General features: G+C 37.9%; 1 protein-coding gene across 2 annotated transcripts in view; it reads right to left on the bottom strand.

Moving 5' to 3' along the window:
- The window catches only part of CEP112 (centrosomal protein 112), a 3,283,222-nt gene that overhangs the window by 905,391 nt on the left and 2,355,849 nt on the right, over positions 1-21,982 (bottom strand). The window lies entirely within an intron of this gene.

The raw sequence follows: 21,982 nt of genomic DNA, 5'->3' as shown, positions 1-21,982 counted from the left end.
ACCCCATGGGTAACCTATGAGACATGAGCCCTCCTAAAGCAAAGGGATAAAGCATGGCAAACATGGGCTTCAAATAACCCCCCCCCCAAAAAAAAAAAAAATCATATAGCTTACCAGCAATGTAGAAATCAAGCCAAATGCCAGATTAAATTTGACAAACAACACTATTATACCAGTCTACAGTGGCAACATAGAACTAATCCACTAAAATTCTGGAACACAGTCAAGAACTTACTTCACCCTGGTCAAACCAAAACTCCCCCCAATTTCCCAGATAATACTAGAAAATACTAGTAATGTTGCTGAACAATGTAACACCTTTTTCACAAATAGTGTATTAATTGACCAAGAATACCGAAACAACTGCATCATTACTACCAAATTCCTCACACAATTCCATTGACTCATTTTCATTTCATTCTCAAGACAGACTAATGCAAAACTATTAAAGAAGTTGATCCCCACATCTCTCGCAGCAGATAACTTGCTCGCAGAATATTTAAAACTAACAGCGGATGCTATTTCCTTCTCTGTGTCAATACTAATAAACAGCTCAATTACTGAGCAGTATATCCCAACTACTTGGGAAACTGCATATATTACATTTCACAAAAGAGAAAATTCAACAGAATTAATAAATTATCGATACATAGCTATACTTTCAACACTATCCAAAAATTTGGAAAGATATATTCACTTTAAACTTCTTCAATATATCTTTTAAATAATATCCTCCTCTCATCATCACAGCACTACTACAGCTCTTCTAAGTTTCACTACCATCATAAATAAATTCAGAGATGAAGGCAAAATAGGGTCCTCAGTCTTTTTAGACATGCAAGACAGTCAATACCATTTCTCACTCTAAGTTACTGTCCACTCTAAAAAAATCTTAATATAAGTTTCACAGCTGTTATAGTTATCTAGCTAATCAACAACAAGCAGTAAAATGGAAACTAGACCTATCCCCACTTCTTCCTATCACACTTGGAGTCCCTCAAGGTTCAATCCTGGAGCCACTCCTTTTCAGCATCTTCATAAATGAGGTTAATACTGCCTCTACAGCAGCATCTATTATACAATATGCAGACGATTCAACCCTCATTTGTGCAGCATCCACAATAAATCAACTTTAAATAGTTACCTAAAAGGTTTTCTGTGATATAGAAACCTGGCTAGTAAACTCACAACTCATACTCAACCCTAATAAAATTAAACTAATGACCTTCCATCCATCTAAACCTGTTAGCATTCAAACCAACTTTTATATCATTGCCAGTAACAACACTAGGATCTTCCCATAATCCCAAACAAAACTATTAGGTGTCGTAATCAACAACAAACTAAGATTTGATATTCACATTTTAAACAAAATCAAAGAAGTTAATTAGAAAATGGGAACCCTATACAGGAACAAAAAAATTCCTAACAGACTACTAGGATAGCTATAGCTAAACACCACCTACTCTCATCACTTATATACGTCTCCTCCATTTTTACCAACTTAAAAAAGTCAGAACTAAAGAAACTGGAAAAATGTTACAACAAGATTGCTAAATTTGCAACAGATTCCACACATAAAATTCATCACTGCCATAGTTTAAAATGTCTCTCTTTGTTGGAATTACCCTATTTCCTGAACTACAATCAATAAATAATGGCTCACAAGATATTGCATGATCCTGAAAATATAACATCTCTGAAAACTCTACTACAACCCTACTCAAGAAATCATAATCTATATTCAACTAATAACGATCTGCTCAAGGTTACCAAACCACCCAACACAGCAGGGGACTCTCTTTACTCCAAATTTGTTGCAAAGAACTATAATGCCCTTCCTCACAGTATAACATCCATAAGCAACCTCAATCAATTAAAAAAATCTCTTAAAATACACCTATATGAATCTTGCCTTTGCATATGTAATACTCCAGGTTAATCTCTTAAAAGTCCACAATTAGTTTACCTATGATGAGACTTTTAACTCTATTTTCCTTATTACTTCCTTTCTTTTTTATAGCGTGGAAGTACTGTTAACTGAATCTATTTACTAGCTTACTATGTAATGTTTTCTTTGATTCACTTTTCTAGTAGATTTTTATGTCATATTACTGGCTGATTATAGTTTTTCTTATTGTTATTATTTCTGTTTTATTTTATTTTTATTATTATTCTGTTACATCTTTATATGTTAAGCATTGACTGGAGCTTTTCTCCCCAGGCCACTGCTAAAAATGGGCTCTGTCCCAGTCGGACCATCCTGGTAAAGAAATGTAAAATAAAATACAATTAAATAAATAAATAATACACAATAAAGCCACATCTGTTCCATAGTGGTTGGTGAAAAATGTAATTAAAATGAAGCTGCAGCACATGCTACCTGGAACAAATGGTACAACATACGTTTGGAACACAGTGGTATAAACCTGCATCACTTTTGACCCTCTGTTCTCACCTGCTGCTTCCCTCTCATATTTTCTATTAAATATTTACATTTTCTTTTCTACTCTGTTAATAATAGTTACATATTGTGACAACTATCAAGGGTTTCTCTGCCTTCTGTGATTTCTCTAAGTTTGTCAATTTGTTCTGTTTTTTTTTTGTGAATTTCTTCACCCAGGTTTTACCGATAAAAAGTCTGTTGTAATTAGTATTGTATCCCAGTAAGCTAAGTAAATGAATAACTATATTTGCATCAGAATTATATATTTATGTGCACATACACACACACACACACACACACACACACACACACATATAAATGTGTATGTTTATATGTGTAGTAGCATAGTGTGGCAGGTCTTGCCCTATGTCAGAATTGATATTGTACAAATAATATTGGACAAAATACTGTGATAAAATTATATTTTGAAATTATTACTGCACAGAAATGTATACTTCATAAAAAAGATAGGAATATTTCGGTATTAAACAGACAGGTTCCTTTAAACAAGCAATTACCTTTTTAGTTTAACGTATAAAATGGAGGGGTATAGCCATGGAAATGAGATAAATTATCCTCTTTTATGCCTGGTAAAGTGGTTCTGGAAAGTATGTTGCAGAAGACAAGAAGCAACCTGATGGCGCCTTAGATAATCTGGAGAAATTCTGTCAAAGAAGCCAGCCTGAGGGAAGCTTACTGAACTTATTTTAGGACTAAGCCTAATTTGTTGTGAGAGACTGCGGCTGGTGTGTGATAGAATCAAGTGCCTGATGAAGAGTTTGCAACATGGAACTCCTATTTTCCTTTCTGTTGTAGTTCTAAGAAAAAGATCTCTGCTTGTCTATCCCAACCAGCCAATGCAAACAAAGTCAAAGGAGTTCTCCTTTCTCATTTTGAAAATGGGCTTCCAATTTTTGCTTATGCCTCCAAGAAAAATATTGCCAAACTCCAGACTATTTCTAACAGCATCAGCCAATTCATTACAAGCTCACCTCTCTGGGAGCATCACTGTATCACAGTAGAAAAAGCCAAATGGCTACTCATATAACAAAGATCTAACCTAATTTTAGGATCCCAACACTGCAAACTACTCCAATCCCATACATTTACTCCCCTTGCAGCTAGACTTCATGAAAAGACCTCCTCAAACAACCTGAGACACTACTCACAAGCTACACCAACTCTCATTACCCCTAGAACCAAACTCCACAGCACTGCACATGTGTTATCCTCTCAGGTATCTACTCTTTGGCAGACTCTTCCTATTGGCATTAAGGAAATCAACACTTACTCCAAATTCACAATGCAGCTCAAAAAGTACTGTTCATCCAAGCAAAATGTTCCTGCTTCAATGCAGGACATAACACCTAACCTGTCTCCATTCTGAATCTCTACTCTCGCAAGATTCACTGAAGACTGATCCACTTTGTATATAATGTACATTACACTCTGCTTGATTGTACATTGCACTGTGCTTGGTCAATAAGGATCTACTTTAGAAAACTGAAGATCAAAACACCGACGTTCACTTTCAAGAGACTAAAAATATCGAAACCTCACATACCCAAATGCCGAAGCTTTCCCGGGGTAAGTAAACTCTTGCCCAACATTCACTTTTCTCCACTGTATTGCAATCCTGGAGTTGGTATATACAGTTGGGAGGGCACAGCCTCCCACATTGGGGTGTGGGGGCCAAAGTGGGTTTTAATTATTTTGGTCTATATTTAATTTAAGTTTGGACAAGTGTTTATTTACCCTGGGAAAACTTTGGCAAGCCCCCCCCCCCACCTAGGTGGGTTTTAATTACTTTGGTGTGTATTTAGTTTAAGTTTGGGCAAGTGTTTATTTACCCTGGGAAAGCTTCAGCATTCGGGTATGTGAGGTTTCCGTATTTTCAGTCTCACAAAAATGAATGTTGGTGTTCTGATCTTCGTTTTATTTTAAGTAGATCCATTCACATTCTGTGTAATTAGTCTGAGCTACACTGTTACTGCTTACATTTCTGTATTTTTTTGTTTGTGAAATATTAGTATAAATACACACCCATTATTTTATAGAAAAAAGTGCCTAAGTTGCCTTGTTTTGATACCACAGTGATGAGCAAGATGGAAGCAAAATCTGGCACAGAACTGCTGTTGCAGGCAGAAAACTACTCAAGGAGTGAGAGGCTAACCTATGCAAGCAGAATGTTAAAACTGAAAAGAAAAGGACAAAATGGAGACTCAAGAGATGGTACAAACAATTCACAGATAAGCAACCTTGTCACAAGTCACAGCAGGACTACTCATGAAGGTACCCTGATATGTGCACCTCTGTGTACACGTCTTAGTATCCTTTTGCTATTTGGTAGCTGCCATAACATGGTGATGCATGGCTCTCTAGCAGGAAGATGTGCAGCATCCCGTAGGGCTGGCTTTGTACCCTGCCGAGTGTTACTGAAGCAGACTTGAGTGGCATCTGAGTATGCTAATTAGCCATGTGCTCACTCCCCTGGAACCACCTCTAAGAAGGTATCTACATGTTCAGCAAATTCAAGAAATTGCTTGGCATGTAGATCAGCATGGCTGTCCCCACCACATTGTTGTATTGAAAATAGCCAAAAAGCCATGCTGAACTACCTATTATAATCATGGTAGAGGAGCTAGGGGTGGGGGAGCCACTGGACACCAGACCTTCATGGGACCAACATCACTACGGAGATCAGGAGATGTGGGGAATTACTACACACCAGGGATAACTATTTACTTAAGTGGCTTTATGCCACTGACATCACTTCATGGAAATGGGGTGGAGGGAATCACTATACATCAAGGATGACTATTTACTTAAGTGCCATCATGATACTGACATTACTACAAGGATGGTAGGACACTCTAGACACCAGGTGCACCTTACACTTAAGTGTCTTTATAGCACTGACATCACTACAGGGATGGGGGGGTTTGACGAATCACTAAACATCAGGGAAACATTATGCTTAAATGCCATAACAGCACTGGCAACAGTACGGAGATCAAGGGGAGGGTATGGAAGGGAAACATGACATACCTTAGATTCTACATATGTGCCATAAGAGCACATAATCTACTATGATGGTGTGGGGTGCATACTAGTCACCTGGACAACTACACTTGTGCAATAACTACACAAAAACTATTACAGTGGTCTGGAGTGGGGTAATGCCAATGCCTGCACAAGCAGTAGTTTATTATCACAATATGTAGCTCAGCAATGGTTTGCATGCTGTGGTTTGTTTGTCTTTTCGGCTTTTCCTGGTTAGGGGTCACCACAGAGGAACTCCGGTCCGCTAATGATTGGCAATAGATTTTTTTTTATGGTGCCGAGTTGCCAGCCCGACGCCCAACCTTCAAAGAAGGCACACCCATTCACGCATGTCTTTTGAATGCCACTCGACCGTGGGGAGGACATGCAGACTCCACCCAGGAGGCACTCCAGCCGAGAATCGAACAGGAGAACCTCTTGCTGTGAGGCAACAACGCTACTGCTGCACCACTGCGGTATATATTTGATGTTGTGGTAATAAATGCAATTCAGAGACATGCAAATTAACTCACAATAAGGTATTACCTCACTGCAGCTAACATATATCTGAATTAGAAATTACCACGCAGTAGGAGCAAGGTTTTTCTTGCTCAAGCTGTGGAGCTCATGTTAGGCTCTTTTATGAATTCCCAAGTATACATATGAGTTAAAAACAGAGGTTTAATAATAAAGTGAGAGCAAAATATGAGGAGACACAGAAAGAGGCCAGCAATTCTGTCTAAGTCTAGGAGTTTTTCAAGTGATTGTGTTTCCTGTATTCTAGTCTGTATTCTGTATTGAAGTTATGCACATGATTGCGAACGTAATTCTGGCTGTAAATACTTTCTCTAAAAAACAATAAATTTCATGTAACTGTATTTTGATGATACAATAACAACTGAGTATTAATATCATTAAGGATTATAACTCTGTTTTTTCCCATTTGAATAGCTTTTCAGATGACCTGCGCTAGCTCCAGATTCTCTTAACTTTAGTGTTACAGCTATTGCCACTCTAGGATCGCCATGGTCACTGGTAGGTGGGGAAGGGGAAATTCAGAAGTCAGAAACTTGTCGAGGTCATACATGCTGTCTTAATACAACAGGGATATTGTTATGCTATAACTGGGCTGAGCTGATTGACTTCATATACATCAGAGAGTGAAGTATCAATTAACTTCTACCCACCCGGTGTGCCATCTTTATCAGTTATCTATCATGTGATTACAGCACTACCCCATCACTGGGGAAATGCAACATCATATGAAGAAACACCTCCCTCCCAGAAAGGGTGAGCCAGCCGTAGCTACACCTTCTTAGCCCTCCCCACGGACGTATGGCTGTAGCCCCAATTTGAGTTCAGCCATCAGCTCTATAATTCAAGACAAGTAGTCACAAACATATAATGTCATTACTGTGGTGGTCATGCAGAGTGAGACGAAAAGGAGTTCTTTTAAGTAGCATTTCTTTTTATTTTGCTGAATATGATTTTCACACGGAGGTTTGCATGAATGATCGTTCCTTTTCGTGCAGTAACTTTGCCAACACTTTTTTTTTCCTCACATAAAAATGTTCTTGTTGCACACATTTATTAAAGGAATATAGAATATATCCAAATTAGAATTGTAAACCTATTTCTATAGTAGTTTACTTTATGTATGTAATAATGAAGTTATAAATCATTTACTGAAAGAGGTCTGCTTGCTCAGTGATGATTTTTGAGATATAATGTTGTGCAAACAGACGGCAAAGAGATTCTTTACATTTTAGTATTCTGACTTACAAGTAGAATACTTACAACACAAATCCAATCACAGGCAACATCCAAAATCAGTCAACTTTTCTTCAAAAATGAAACACCAGATAATTATAGCAAACAAGTAGCCCAGTAAGACATAGTACATATAACTGGTATTATATTTACAAAGCAAAAAAAAGAACATTATATGATTGTTTAATAGTCGATAGTTATGAATCAAGAAGAAAAAAAAATAAAACACAAAACGGAACTGTCACCCAGTCATCCTCTTCTTTCACAGTGCAAAGCTTGTAGTCATTACATCTGACTGCAGTACTGCAGGAACTCTGCCACAAAGTCCAGTTCCCTAATTTTGTTACTGTACAATAGCTTGTGGTCACTACATCCAACCTCGATACTGCAGAAGCTCTGCCACCTGGCCGAACTCTCTAATGTTTTCACTGAGAATTCTGTCACTGTACAGCATAAGCCAATTTAACTTGAAGAACTTTGCTGTGTATAAACTTTATCTAGTCAAAAACTCATCTGCTCTGTGTTGGAAAGTGGCTTTAATTTTCCTCCCCCGATACTGGTCTCTTGACCAATAAATTTCACAGTATATGCTAGTTATTTAGTCTCCCTAGCTGCTAGGTTTCTGCATTCAGGAAATGAATGAGAACCTGTTCTACTTTGTGTTTCCGGGTGCTCCGGTTTACTCTCACATCCCAAAGACATGCTGTAGGTGGATTAGACACTCTAAATTGGCCCTAGGTATGAGTGAGTGCATGTGTGTGCCTTCTGTGGAAGGTTGGGTGCCGGGCTGGCAACTCAACACTGTAAAACTCCACTGCCATTCATGAGGAGACAGGTGATTCGCTGTGGCGACCCCTAACCGGGAAAAAGCCGAAAGAAGAAGAAGAAGACCAGCTATAGACTGATTGCTTTCTGTAATAATTGACCTGAGGGAGGGAGGGTCACTGCAGCAGAATGTACTGCTAAATATCCCCTCACTGTTGTCTCCAGTTCCAATCAGATACCATCTTCCTTCATAGTACAGGCATGTGCCCTGTGTTATTACATTTTAGTTTGTTCTAAGACTGTGTAGAATAATGAAAGGATGTTGGTAGTGAGATTTATTTGTATCAATTTTATTTAAATCGGATACATTTTATGTATGCTGAGTGTGTGCATTGTCAGTTTCTGGTGTTTTGATTTATATATATATATATATATATATATATATATATATATATATATATATATATAGATAGATAGATATATACACATACTTTTGATGTACTGGCTAATCTCATGGATGTTTACTAAGTGATGGTTTTATATTGTGCTCATCACTGTAGTGTTTTGCTATTATAACTTACTCTATACAGGTCCATATATAAACTGTATTACTATGGTTCTCTATCACTATACCTCCTGCTAACCTACTTTGAGCTTACATTCTTAAACTTTTCTACCATCACTATACACTTATACTTTCCCCATATTCTCTTGCTCTGACTCACTGTGGTCCTTCCTCCATTCTCTTTTTATAATAAGTATTATCTTTATTGGTTCAATATAATACAACAGTTTAGAAGTCTTTCTCTTTTCTTTCCTTCCTTTCAAAGCATGTGGTCACCACATCTGACCCTCATACTACAGGAGCTCTGCCACAAGGCCTATCTCCCTTATATTTTCACTGAGAATTTTGTCATTGTACAGTGTAAAAAAATTAACATGAAGAACCTTGCTGTGTTTTAACTTTATCTAGTCAAATATGCACCTGCCCCATGTTAGAAAGTGGTTGTAATATCCCTCGCTCATACTGGTCTCTTGACCAACAGATTCCACTCCATATGTTAGTTACTTAGTCTCCCTAGCTGTTAGGTTTCTGCAGTCAGGAAATAAAAGAAAACCTGTTCTACTTTGTGCCTCTTTGCTAATTGCTTTGTACTGGCTGTAACCTGATTACTCTGTTATTTGACCTGAGGGTGCCATCAGTAAGATACAGATCCCTTTACTTAATCGTGTTACTCCTCAGTGTAACTTCTATTCTTCTCCACCTACTGGGCCATCTAATATCCTATCATGACTGTATAATAGCTCTCAACATATCTTCCAGCTCTGTCCCAACCACCTATTCATACCTTCTCCACACATTGCACCAAACCTATTTAATGATGCCCCTCACATTTACTACAAATATAGAGATTAACTCCATTTCAGCTCAAACCAACACAAAACAAGTGGAAATATACTCTCAAAAAACAAATTATCAATAATTCCCCAATCTACTAAAATCCTTCTAGGAGAAGGCATACACCCTAATCCTGGCACCTTCTATCACTATGAACATTCTAATCCCACAATTGTCAACCTCCAACCCCATTAGTCGAATTTTTGCTGCTATAAGAAACTGAACTGCTGAACTACATGCCTGGATTTCCCAAGATTAGCCTGATAGTTTCACTGTAACTGAAATTTGGATTAAACTTGGCATAAACAACTCTGAAAATTACACCTCCCAGCTATAATATCACCCATAATGACCATATAAAGAGGAAAGATGGTGGTTTTGCTTTAATATTTTTCCAGCTACTACCATATTTCCCCTTACAAAACAAAAATACCAAAATTCTATTCAGTAGAGTTTCTTTCTTTCCTGAAAATAAAAAAAAATATAAACAAATATGTATTACTGTTCTTTATATCGCTCCTGGCGACAATACAACTATAATAAGATATCCTGCATTGGGTATCCATAAAAATTCCACAGGAAAACATACTACTAGGTGATGTGAATGCTAATTGTTTAGACATAAACTCTAACTTCCCTTCATCTAACATGAACTTATATGCTTTCACACAACTAGTTAATAGCCTCACACATTATACCAAGATTTAAAATTCTCTATTAGACTGGATTCTAGTATCAGTCCCTGGCAAATACAGAACAACGGATACAATGTCAGACTCTGTAAGTGATCATCTCTCAATCTATACAACCAGACATCTCACACATCCACTTAAACAGCATGTTTTTAAAACAACACAAAACCTTTCCAAATTTAACCCAAACATGTTCATTACTACCCTATCATCTATTACTCAAACTTCCTAAAAGTCTTCCCCTTAGGTGATGTAAATAAATTCAGTACAACTTTCCTGAAAATCCTACACAGCTTTGTACCTCTCGGAAGGAAGTGACTAAAAACAAATAATGCAATTTAGCTATCAAAAAAAAGTAGAATGCTAATGCAGATAGAGAAAATCATGGAAAGAATGGAAAAATATAAAACACCAGACTATCTTGCTAACTTCAGAATGCTTCACAATCATAAGAAAAAATAAATAAAAGAAGACAAAAAACATCTATACTGCAATAACGGTCAGAATAATACTACACACAACTCTAAAAAAATTATGGGCAGCCATTAAGGAAATATTGCATCCCTGCCACAAATTCAACCCTAACCCCTCTACCTATAGCTCACCACTCAAAACCACAATACAATTCAACTCTTATTTCACAGATAGTATAGCACCTCTAATCAAGAATTCTCCAAATTCTAACACTACCTCTGCCCAACAGACACATATCAACACATCCACTTTCACCTGTAAACCTGTGCATGCATCCTATTTAAAACCACTCTTAAAAAAATTCAAATCATGCTCTACTTCATCTGATAACAGCCGCTAACATTGCCTACTCTGTCTCAATCCTTACAAATACAGTAGGTCAGTCTAGAAACCCACATTCCCTCTCTCTAGAAAAAGTCACACATTACCCGCTGCACAAAGGAGGATATTCAACTAACTTTACTAACTTTAGAACTATAGCAACCTATAGCAACCTCATCCCTCTCTCCAAATTACCTGAAAGATGTATTCAAAAACATGTATTCAAAAACGATTGCTAAACTATCCCCTTCAAGAAGACCTCCTATCCCCCACACAATATGGTTTCCATTCTTCCCATAGTACTAGCACTGCCCTTCTGACCTATACAGATACTCTCAATAAAGCTAGAGATAACAGCACTAGTCTCCTCCTTACTTCGTCTTGTCTAAAGCCTTTGACACAGTTTGTCACACCAAACTCCTACTTCAAATGTCCTCATTAGGTTTCTCTCAGCCCACCTTTCTATGGTTCAGAAGCTACCTATCCAATAGGTATCAACCAGAAAAATTACACTCGGCCTTCTCTCCATACCTCCCAATCACCACTGGTGTACCACAAGGCTCTATCCTTGGCCCTTGCCTCTAACATTCTTGCTATCACCATCCACACATCCACACAACAGGCCTCCCTAATACAATACACAGAGTTCTCCACACTCATTTCACATCTGACAATATGGTACACCTCCAAAAAATTACTCAGGAGGTTTTAACAGCCACTGAGACATTGATTTGTAATGCACAACTCATACTTAACCCTAAAAAAATAAACTACTACTTTTTCCCCATATCTCTCTGCATAAAAAAAAATTCAAAGTCCTCTCTTTTGATAATACAACCACTGAAGTCACTTCTCATAGCATATTACTAGGGCTGACAATGCATGATAATCTTAAATTCGACCTGTATATACAAAATTGCATAGGAAAAACTCATCAAAAACTAGCGAAGCTTAGCAGATTCAAAAACTTTCTCACTGGTGCAACTACACCTACACTTGCCTCTACTTACCTGCCTCCAAAGTCTTTTATGGTGCTCCCATCCTTATTAACCACCAGTCATCACAAAGATGAAAACGTGAATAATGCTACAACAAAGTTGCTAAATCTGCAGCAAATATCCCTTTCAGGGCTCACCACTGTATAGCACTAAAAAGCCTAAATTGGCTAGAATCACTCCATTGACTAGCACACAGACAGCTTCTTAGCTTGTCCAGCACTAAATAATGTTCTACACAATTATGTTCCCAGTCAGTCATTATGATCCAATGGCCAAAAACTCCTGTCTGTCCACAAATCTACCAAATCTGCTGGGCACTGTCTATACTCGTACCATGTTGCTAAGACCTGGATCTGCTTGCCTGTAGCCATCAGGTCAGTACCCTCTGTCCCATGCTTCAAAAGCATTCTAAAAGATTTCCTAGACAAAAGAGGGCTCTGTTCTTGCTCAACATCATACGAAATCATAGCCCTGAATGTGAAGAAGTACGTAGTCATACCTTACTTACATAGGTTCATAGGTTCATACTAGGCTATCTGCCCTAGGGCATTTATAAGCCTAGCCAGAATGTGTTTGGCTTTCGCCACCCATTTTAAATTTATTTTGCTATGCCCTTTTTCGAGGTTAGTATATTGTGCCTCTGTCTAACAGTGACACAGAAGTGATACCCGGGGTAAACCTACGATCTCCCATCCACTCATCAAGATTCCTCTTGAAGAGAGTCAATGAGGGACTCCGCCTAACCTGCACTGGGATTTTATTCCAGAGTGAAGGGAGCCTCTGGGTTATGAATCTCTTTACGTCTTCACTCACTTCCTTACTCTGTCAATTTCTCTCCTGGCTTTCTCTCTAAATATACCATAAGTCTGCTTTTCTCTCATTTCGTATAGCAATTCATGTCTGTATTATACAATTTATCTTTAGTTTCTTTATAAACTGGCAAAAATTTCTCTAACTATTAAATCATAGTCAAATAACTTGCATCTGTTCTTAATCAATGTTTTCATATTAGGTCGAATTTGGCATAATTTTTCAAACTGTAGATGTTTGTGTATTTCCCAGGCCTTGACTGAAAATGGCCTCGTACTCAGTCATACGTTCCTGCTAATCAAATGTCAATAAATGTCAATAGATAAATTTATGATAGGTATATGAAAGAGCTGTACTAAATACATCAAAAAGAAGGGTAAGTCACAACACTAACGAAAAATAAGTGTAAATGTTCCATGAGTGCAATAATACATTTTTATTGATTCAGATAGTACCACAAATCCAGGGCTTATAAGGCAATCATCCTTTGGGATTATGCCTCTCAACTTCACAGGTAGACAGCAACATATGTTTTATGCACATTAGCAAATATATTTTATATAAATACACTGAAGTGCACACATATATATATATATATATATATATATATATATATATATCAGTGCACTTTTAACCATATGAGTTTAAATATGTATAACAAGAAAAGGAGAAAAATCAGACACAGTAAAATTACTTAAACCCATCAAAGACAGTACTGGCAAGGGGTAACAAAGCAGTACCGTTCGACAGCTTACAGCTATAGAAGGCATGCAAGCGCTACAAGAGATCCAAAACTGTCACTGGCAGTGCCATCTTACCCTATCGCAGTGGAAGCTCCATTCATAAAGAATTCATTTTAGATGGCCATTATCACAACAATAATTTATTCTCACTTTGTTGGCTGGATTAATCCTACATACCTGATGACTCTTTTTCAAAGGAGACCCAAAATGGTATTTATATTGACTAGAGGAAATTTGGCATAGGCATCAGGTGACTCCCCCCCCCCCACTCTTTTCAATGAGTGCAGGGGCATCCTTTACATTCACCTGCACTACCACCAACACAGGCAAAAGGTGTCTTGGTTTACTGTCTCATCCGAAGGACAGGGACATTCAGGAGTGTCACACCTCCCTCATGTTGCACTGCACTGCCCATACTGGAAAATTAATTCAAGTACCTGCTGTGGGAATAAAACTCACATCTTTCTGCACCAAAGGTAGGGGTGCTACCTGCTCAGCTACTAAAAGGGTTAAGTAAGAGAGCTGTTTCAGTCAAAGACTCAGCTGTAAAGTCACTGTATGCTTGAATGTTATGACAAATGGGGCAGTTAAACTCAAAAGAGTTTATTAATTTTATGCATCACACTCCAATAATTTGCTGCTTATGCTAAGATTGCTTCCACTACTGCAGGGCCCATAAAAGGAAGGCTTACTCTTAAACAGAGAGCCTCATGTGCCCCTGGGTATAGTGATTCTGAATAGTGGGATAACCCAGAGGCAGGACTATAGGCCTTTACTTAAAAAGGCCACAAGTACACTGTCTCTTGGCTTGAGTATACAGTCCACTCCTTAAGACATGTACAAGTTGCAGTGACATTGTACAGAAAGACTACCTTTGTGTAACAGCAAGGTGCTACATGGCCATTCTTTTAACATGGCCAATTCCTGATGTAAATCATGTCAGTAGCTGACAAAAACACTTCAAACACAAGGTGAAATGACACAGGTATCATCTTCACCTAAATGCTGTTCCAAGTACAGATTTTCAGAATGGAACTAGTACACAGATACAGCTCAATGCTCTCAGGACAACAAGCAAAAATCAAGATGGTCTAATATCTGAAGATTTAAATTATCAACAACCTGACAAAGAATTTATCTAAACATCTGGAGCATGGAGGATTATTTCATCTTCATGGGTTGTTCAATCCATCATACTGAGTTCAGCAGAGCCTAACACCAGCATTACAAAAGATACCTATGTAGATATTGTGTTTACTGTTAAATGTATAAATATTCTGCTAGATAATACACTTTCTTCCACTTCATACCTCTATAATACACAAAAAAAAAAAACTAAGTATCTAGATGTTTGTTATGATTCGGGTCCCCTCATCACCTGAATCTTGTTATATTAATTGCTAAAAATACACTTTAGTAATAAATGGAATACAGCCCCCCCCCCCCCCTCCCCGACAGGCTTCTCACTTACTGTAACACTCAAAAGTTACAAACTATCTTCAGCAGCATGATAGCTGAGTGACACCAAAATCCCTGAAGCCTAATTATGCAAACACTGGATTTGACCTTTCCTGATTGCAGAAATACATTGTTTGTTACGTTTACTGCAATTTATTTTCAGCAGACTGTATTCACATAAGTGGAATTCAGAGATTTTGTGATCAATGAGTTGCTATAAATCCTTCTCCAAAATTATATATTTTAAAATGTTTTCACTATTTCCAAAGTGTAAGCACCACTGTGCCACTTTATGTAGGGCTAAACTACCTGCCTAACAGTCCATCTCTTATTACAGCCTCTTTCATTTTGTATTCTATGCATGGATGCAACCCCCCCCCCCCCAGACTAACTCACTTTTGCTACCAGTGATCACACTCTTCAATCACAATAATGTTCAGAAAACTCATAAACAGTCTCCCCAGCAAGAAAGCCTTCACAGTATTGGGCACCTAAGAGGTACAGCCTTTTCTGCCATGTAACAATTTGTATTTTTTTCAGTTCTTTGAAAGACTTCACTTATCAAGTTGTATGTACCTGCTTTCACTGGACACAAGAACTACATAGGCACCATTTCTCTTCATTCTAAATTCAGTACATATTGTACGCTTAGCTTCTCCACTGACATTTGGTATAGGCTTGTTCTCAAGTGAATGTTTTGCATCCTATATTATGCAACTTTCTCTGTGACTCCTCCTTAAGATGGTGTGCGACACTCTTTTTTTATCTGTTTAACTACTTTCCTATAGTACAAGTACATAATACAACATATTTACCTCAAATTCATTAGATGGTGAAGAAATGTTCAGCTTAGATTTTTCACATATTTGTACAATCCAGAATTATTTAATGATAACAAAGCTTCAGAACATTTAATGTACAACCTATCTACTCCACAGAAGGTACTAAATTTGTCTGCCTGAGTAGGTATGTACAAGTTTTTGCTACTATTACATTTTCTTGAAGGCAGAAGGATACAACTGTCCTACGTAGCTTGCCTTTTAAGTGCATTTAACACTTAAATCCCCTCCATCCCCTCCCTTTCTTTCCTGTCATCTCTCATTCATCAGTCCCAAGCCCTCCTGAATATCTTTGGAGGTTCCACGTCACTGTACATGACACACTACATTCCATGGCACTATAACCTTACCTCCCTGAAGAATGACTTTCCGAGATCCAGACAGAAGCTGTTCTCTATAACTTGCTGCCTGCTACCACCCTTCTTCTCCACTCTGTTGACACTGTTCAGAGTGAATCCTTCAGAGCTCCCTGACATGTCAATGTGCACCAACATCATGTCATCCTGTCTCTACTGCAGTCCAGTGAGAAGAACTCCAAGCTCTTCTAGCCTTTGGCCATATTATTTCTACTCCATCCCATAAATCCTGTGCTTTACAGGTAAAACCAGCTCGTTTTTGCAATTTTTTTTCTACTCCTTCATGTTAGATGTCATTAGCTGTTCTACAACAAATGTTTACCTTCCTAAAATATCTGAAGGGATCTCCAAAAAAAATCTGCGTGTTTTCCTTACTGTTAATCTAAAAGTGCCATCTTCCCATGTATGTATGCATGGGTCTATATGAACATATTACATGTGTTTCTGTGCTTATATCCTCCATCCATGTGTGTATTTATATATATATATATATATATATATATATATATATATATATATATATATATATATATATATATATTATACATTTACACACAGACACACACACACACATATATATATATGTATATATATATATATATATATATATATATATATAGAGAGAGAGGGGGGGCATGAGGTATATGGTGTGTGTGTGTATATGTGTGTATAAACACACATATATGCATTTATTTTGAAAACATTGTCAGTTTTCTTGTAATGAAAAATGAATTCACACAAGCAGACAATGAACGGTAGTAAAGAGCTTACGCAAGTTGTTTGCTAGTGTTACTAGTTATTAAGACTTCTAGCTATTAAATACATTAGTACAAGAAGCCACAATAAAATCTGCAGCTTCTAAGATGAATGTTGGTATTGGGCATGCACCTTGTCCACAACTGCCAAATGCACTACCTAGCTGCTTTTATCTGGGGCTGCCACCTTCATTACCCCTCTCTAGTTGCACCTCTGCAGAAAACGTATGCCTCGGTACACAATCAGTACAGAGAACGTATGCCTCGGTACATAATCAGTACAGAGAATGTATGGCTCGGTACATAATCAGTACAGAGAACGTATGCCTCGGTACACAATCAGTACAGAGAATGTATGGCTCGGTACATAATCAGTACAGAGAATGTATGCCTCGGTACATAATCAGTACAGAGAATGTATGCCTCGGTACATAATCAGTACAGAGAATGTATGCCTCGGTACACAATCAGTACAGAGAACGTATGCCTCGGTACATAATCAGTACAGAGAATGTATGGCTCGGTACATAATCAGTACAGAGAACGTATGCCTCGGTACACAATCAGTACAGAGAATGTATGGCTCGGTACATAATCAGTACAGAGAATGTATGCCTCGGTACATAATCAGTACAGAGAATGTATGCCTCGGTACATAATCAGTACAGAGAATGTATGCCTCGGTACATAATCAGTACAGAGAATGTATAGCTTGGTACATAATCAGTACAGAGAATGTATGGCTCGGTACATAATCAGTACAGAGAACATATGCCTCGGTACACAATCAGTACAGAGAATGTATGGCTCGGTACATAATCAGTACAGAGAATGTATGCCTCGGTACATAATCAGTACAGAGAATGTATGCCTCGGTACATAATCAGTACAGAGAATGTATGGCTCGGTACATAATCAGTACAGAGAACGTATGCCTCGGTACACAATCAGTACAGAGAATGTATGGCTCGGTACATAATCAGTACAGAGAACGTATGCCTCGGTACACAATCAGTACAGAGAATGTATGGCTCGGTACATAATCAGTACAGAGAATGTATGCCTCGGTACATAATCAGTACAGAGAACGTATGCCTCGGTACATAATCAGTACAGAGAATGTATAGCTTGGTACATAATCAGTACAGAGAATGTATGCCTCGGTACATAATCAGTACAGAGAATGTATGGCTCGGTACATAATCAGTACAGGGAACGTGTGCCTCTGTACATAATCAGTACAGAGAACATATGCCTCGGTACACAATCAGTACAGAGAATGTATGCCTCGGTACATAATCAGTACAGAGAATGTATGCCTCGGTACATAATCAGTACAGAGAATGTATGCCTCGGTACATAATCAGTACAGAGAACGTATGCCTCAGTACACAATCAGTACAGAGAATGTATGGCTCGGTACATAATCAGTACAGAGAATGTATGGCTCGGTACATAATCAGTACAGAGAATGTATGCCTCGGTACATAATCAGTACAGAGAATGTATGCCTCGGTACATAATCAGTACAGAGAACGTATGCCTCGGTACATAATCAGTACAGAGAACGTATGCCTCGGTACATAATCAGTACAGAGAACGTATGCCTCGGTACATAATCAGTACAGAGAATGTGTGCCTTGGTACATAATCAGTACAGAGAATGTATGCCTTGGTACATAATCAGTACAGAGAACGTATGCCTCGGTACATAATCAGTACAGAGAATGTATGCCTTGGTACATAATCAGTACAGAGAATGTGTGCCTCGGTACACAATCAGTACAGAGAACGTATGCCTCGGTACATAATCAGTTCAGAGAAAGTGTGCCTCTGTACATAATCAGTACAGAGAACGTATGCCTCGGTACATAATCAGTACAGAGAACGTATGCCTCGGTACATAATCAGTACAGAGAACGTATGCCTCGGTACATAATCAGTACAGGGAATGTGTGCCTCTGTACATAATCAGTACAGAGAACGTATGCCTTGGTACATAATCAGTACAGAGAATGTGTGCCTTGGTACATAATCAGTACAGAGAATGTATGCCTTGGTACATAATCAGTACAGAGAACGTATGCCTCGGTACATAATCAGTACAGAGAACGTATGCCTCGGTACATAATCAGTACAGAGAATGTATGGCTCGGTACATAATCAGTACAGAGAATGTATGCCTCGGTACATAATCAGTACAGAGAAATCAGAATCACGTTTATTGGCCAAGTATGCACACATGCAAGGAATTTCAGTGACTCTCCAAGTATGAATTGCATTAATGACTTACATACAACTGCTAAGAACAAGACTAACAACATACATGCAACTATTAAGAACAAGAGAAAAAAGTAAATATACATATACATACAAGGTGCAAAGTGCAACTCAGTGCAAAAAATACTGAAATAAACTCTGAAAGAAAAAAGTATTAACAATATGTAAGCAATACTGCAGAATCCTCAGAGGCCTGGAGAAAATGAATACCCTCACCAACCTAATAAGCTGAGTTAACCATTTATGAACTTGATGGCCTGTGGAAAAAAACTGTTCTTATATCTGCTTTTTTGTTGCGTATTAACCTACTGATGGTAATAGTTCAGAAAGATGGTGGCCTGGATGCAAAGGGTTTGTGATGATTTTCCATGCCCTTTTCATGACTCTGGAATAGTACAGGCCCTGTAAGGAGGGCAAACTAGCACCAATTATATTTTTGGCAGACCTGACTATTCGATGTAACCTATTTTTATTTAGTATTTTTTTTTTTTAGCACAGAGAGCGTATGCCTCAGTACATAGTCAGTACAGAGAAAGTGCATACCTTGCCTTCATTCTTTTGGATTACTGTTAATCTAAAAGTACCATCTTACCATGTATGTATGTATGCATGGGTCTATATGTACATATTAAAGATGCGATTAATTACAAAAGACCACAACAGCTTGCAGACTCATCACTGTCCATTCAGTGGGATTTCTACCTTTCCCCTTTATCATCTCTTTCATACTCTGATTTCAGTCACCCAAAATAAGAAGTTCCTACAGGACTTTTCTGAACAAATGCAGTCCTCTGTAACCTGTTGACTTGCAGACTGACTCAAATACCGTCAAAAATCCATATAATCCAAGAACTTGTAATAAATTAATTCTTTAACGCTGAAACTCATTTTATCTGTCATAAACATGCAGAATATCTGAGGTCTAGCTTCATTCCACTATTCCAAATTCCAAATCTGTACATCCCAGGATTCTTTTATTAAGCATAACAAAGTACTCAGAAGTGTTGAAGGTGCTGCATATAGCTTTACGAACTCTGAAATGTCAATATTGCACTTAGTTTCACATTTCTCCAAACATGGATTCCACCTTTGACTTTGTTGTCAGATATCATAAAAATCTTAATGAGATATGGAACTATACCCTGTCATTTTTCCCAAAATAGTACTGCACATGAATTCTTCCAATGGCTGAATGTGAAATCAACAGTGCTTTTATTGGAGGCAGGGAGTGGTTCACGATACTGTCCATTTCTCCTCTCCACATTTCCACAACTTCAAGACCATTTTATTTAATGATATCCTTCATGCCATTAAACAGTGGATGACATTATGTTTGCCTTTGGATGATGGTGCAAGGTGTTCTAAATACACCTTCCTAATTATACTAAATAGATTGGGCCCATTTAATGGGAGAGAGTGAAGTCTCACTCTCTCTGCCACTGACAACACAAAATGTGATGATGTTAATGAAATAGACTTTGGAAACACTACCACAAAGATAAATCCATCCACATCTTCTCTAAACCCAGTAATTGTACACCTTCTTCATTTTAAACAGTTCAGAATATTTCTTCTGCCTTCTGTCTTCCTTCTGCCGTTCCCCTAAGCATTTCTGGGCAGGCTGGAAAATAAGACATTTAGCATGTCTACTAGTGTACCTGTTCTAGTTTCATTTGTCTATGATCAGTTCAACCATCTTCTTTGATACTATTATCTTAAACAAATGAAGCTCTTATTTCATATTTTCACTCCTCTGTCTGTCTCCTGATTGTCACTTTTGAATTGGGACTGTAAGTTCCTTTTACCCTTCTTAACATTTTTGTGGCTCAGACACTGTTCCATTGCTAAAGAAAAACTCCCTTCTCATTTTGAACAAGCCATTATCACCCTATCACCTGACAGACCGTAAAATCAGTATAGTCTTCCAAGATACTTCCCTAAATTGTGGAAAAAGGTCTTATTCCTCTTCACAAGAGTGCCCATTCCATTGTTGTTAATATTTTCCATTGCACCATCCTGTTCCTTCCCCTTGATAAAGTTCTGAAAAAAAAAACACATGATCTTCCCAGTTATTCTATTTCCTGAATTACTAGCCACTTTTTTTCTGAGTCTAAACATTGCTTTAGGGGGCCTGCCATGTGACTAATACTGCTTTCCTGTCCATAACTGAATTATTCTAGCAGAATCTGAACTCTTATGTTACTAGTGCATTGCCCTTGACACTGTCAAAAGGTTTTTAGCACTGCTACCAATCAACTACTAATGTACATGATAATGGTTTAATTGTACTGCATCAAAGCTGTGTTTGGGAAGGCACACTGACCATTAGACAAGATTCTGAATTTCAGCCCTCTAGCTGTGATGAGGGGAGTACCACAGGGATCCATGTTTGCTCTTCTTCTATTTTCAGTGATTATAAAATATACAATGACAGCATGTAGATAGTAAACAAACTTAAATGGCTTCCAGGAGCTGTGTAACTTATTTCTCTAGGCCTGTATTTCAGATCTCCAACCTTACTGTCAAGATTAATTTTGCAACCCTTAACTGCACTCATGGATCATGTTTGCAAGAGTAATTTATTGCATGATGAAACTATGTGTACAAGGAAGGCATTATAATTTGTAATAAGCTGTCTGGGGCATGTGGGGAAAAGTTTACTTAATGAGGAACACTGTTATATTCCATCACTACTGGTTGATGAGGCAGAGCTTTTGGCTCTAAGTTTAGCAACAACCTATGAAGTTACTAATGTCTTTCTTCTGGGTATCCTCGGGCAATCTGATGTCCTTCACCATATGCAGTCTGAATAAGTGTACACCTTGCACACAGCA

The sequence above is a fragment of the Protopterus annectens genome, chromosome 10.part0 (genome assembly GCF_019279795.1).
Source record: "Protopterus annectens isolate FY-2018-M chromosome 10.part0, PAN1.0, whole genome shotgun sequence".
NCBI classification, from domain to species: Eukaryota; Metazoa; Chordata; order Ceratodontiformes; family Protopteridae; genus Protopterus; species Protopterus annectens.
Note: the sequence above shows the minus strand (reverse complement) of the source record. Positions and strands in the feature narration are given on the sequence as shown.